The sequence below is a fragment of the Mastomys coucha genome, chromosome X (assembly GCF_008632895.1).
Source record: "Mastomys coucha isolate ucsf_1 chromosome X, UCSF_Mcou_1, whole genome shotgun sequence".
Lineage (NCBI taxonomy): Eukaryota > Metazoa > Chordata > Mammalia > Rodentia > Muridae > Mastomys > Mastomys coucha.
In genome coordinates this window covers 2,350,954-2,353,535 of record NC_045030.1, presented here as the reverse complement: position 1 = coordinate 2,353,535, position 2,582 = coordinate 2,350,954, and the positions used below count along the sequence as shown (strand labels likewise).

Here is a 2,582-nt window from a genome sequence, read left to right as displayed (position 1 = left end):
AACTCAGAAATCCGCCTACCTCTGCCTCCCAAGTGCTGGGATTAAAGGCATGCGCCACCACTGCCCAGGGAGCTTGCTTTCTTAAAGAATCCAGGACCACCAGCCTAGGAGGGGCGCCACCCAACAATGGGCTAGGCCCTCCTCATCAATCACTTCTTAAGAAAAATGCCTCAGGAGAGGCCTACAAAGCCAGCCAGAACAATAGGCCCTTCCCATCACCAGAGAGGCTTCTTTTAGCACCTGATGGGAGCAGATATGGAGACCTGCAGCCAAATGTTAGGCAGCTCTGAAAACTCCAGGCAAGAGGGGGAGGATGGGTTGTAGAGGTCAGAGGGGTCAAGGATTCCAGAAGGACACTGCCCACAAAATCAACTAAGCAGGGTTCATAGGGGCTCAAAGACACTGAAACAACAACCGGAGAGCCTGCATGGGAGTCCACTAGGTTCTCTGCATATGTTATGGTTGTGTAGTTTAGTATTCTTGTGTGAATCCTAACAATGGGAGTGGGGGCTGTCTCTGACTTTTTTGCCTGCTTCAGGGACCCTTTTCCTCTTATTAGGTTGCCTTGACCAGCCTTAATATGAGGGTCTGTGCCTAGTCTTATTGCATCTTGTTATGCAGTGTTTGGTAGATATCCATGGAAATCCTGTTCTCTTCAGAAGGGAAAATTCAGGAAAAGTGGATCTTGGGGGAGGGGATTGGGAAAGGGTGGAGGAGGGTAAACTGCAGTTGAGATGTAATGTAGGACAGAAGAAGAAAAAAGATCATACCAACAACTGTCTTCAAAGTTTCCAAAAACAGAAATGTAACCATTTAGAGAATGGGAAGAAGCCTTATAGGCCTTGCCTACAGCCTGATCTTACAGAGGCATTTTCTTTTCTTTTTGGTTTTCGAGACAGAGTGTCTCTGTGTATCCCTGGCTGTCCTAGAACTCACTCTGTAGACCAGGCTGGCCTCAAACTCAGAAATCTGCCTGTCTCTGCCTCCCAAGTGCTGGGATTAAAGGCAAGTGCCACTGCTGCTCGGCAGTTTTTATGTTTTTAAAGCAGTGGTTTCAACCTTCCTAATGCTGTGATCCTTTAATACAGTTCCTCATGTTGTGGTGACCCCCTAACCATAAAATTATTTTAGTTGCTACTTCATAACTGTAATTTTGTTACTGTTATGAGTAGTAATGTAAATATCTTTAGAGATAGAGTTTTGTCAAGGGAGTCACAAGCCGCAGGTTGAGAAGTACTGTTTTAAATTGTTGAACTAGAGAAATACCTCAGTACTTGATTCCTAGCACTCACATCAAAGGGCTCATAAACACTTCTAACTCCACCTCCTGGAGGACCCAATGTCCTTTCTTGCCTCCTTAGGCATGACATACACACAAGTAAAATACATGAAATATGCTGGGCATGGTGGCACATGCCTTTAATCCAGCACTCGGGAGGCAGAGGCAGAGGCAGGTAGATCTCTGTAAGTTTGAGGCCAGCCTGGTCTATATAGTTCCAGGACAGGTGGGACTGCATGGAGAGACCCTGTTTCAAAAAAAAATAAGTAAACAAGTAGCAGAGGATCTGCACTGGCCTTTGGGCTGGAGGCTCTCACCCAAGACTGGGAAAAAATGAGAAGTCTCCACAGAGACCATGATCTTGTCTGTGCAATTTAATGGGCGCGTGGTTCTAGGATCAGACTCCAGAACAACCAAGGGGTCATACATTGCCAATCAAATAACTGATAAGCTGATACTTATCCATGATCACATCTTCTGCTGCTGCTCAGGGTCAGCAGCTGATCTCCAAGCAGTAGCTGATGCTGTCACTTACCAGCTTGGTTTCCACAGTATTGAGCTGAACGAGCCTCCACTAGTACATACAGCCTCCAGTCTCTTTAAGGAGATGTGTTACCAGTACAGAGAAGATCTGATGGCAGGAATCATCATTGCAGGCTGGGACCCTCAAGAAGGAGGGCAGGTGTACTCTGTTCCCTTGGGAAATATGACAGTAAGACAGTCTTTTGCCATCGGAGGCTCCAGAAGCTCATACATGGCTATGTTGATGCTATCAGGAAGGCATGACCAAAGATGATTGTCTGTAGTTCACTGCTAGTGGTGGGAATCTGTGCTTCTAAGCTGGTGAACTTCAGCCCTCCTTTCCCAAGCCATGCCAAGATTCCTTATTTTCAACACCTAACTCCAAACCCAGTTTCCTTGTTTTATCTACAGCTCTCGCCTGGGCTATGGAATGCAACGGCTCCAGTGGAGGAGTGATCCACTTGGCAGCCATTCAAGAGTCAGGGGTAGAACAGCAGGTGCTTTTGGGAGACCAGATCCCTAAGTTCACCATTGCCACTTTGCCACCTCCCTGAAGGTATTCTAGGGTGTACTAAAGGATACCAACAAAAAAAGCTAATAAACGGTTTGTTAAAAAGAAAAAAAAAAATAAGTAAACAAATATAATTTTTTTTAAAAAAATTTATTCATTATTATAAATAAGTACACTGTAGCTGTCTTCAGACACACCAGAGGAGGGTGTCAGATCTCTTTACAGGTGGTTGTGAGCCACCATGTGGTTGCTGGGATTTGAACTCAGGAC

At 45.5% G+C, this 2,582-nt stretch overlaps 1 pseudogene; it reads left to right on the top strand.

Moving 5' to 3' along the window:
* Nucleotides 1–2,355, top strand: part of LOC116090932 — an 8,812-nt pseudogene extending 6,457 nt beyond the window's left edge.
* Nucleotides 2,356–2,582: the final 227 nt, after the last annotated feature.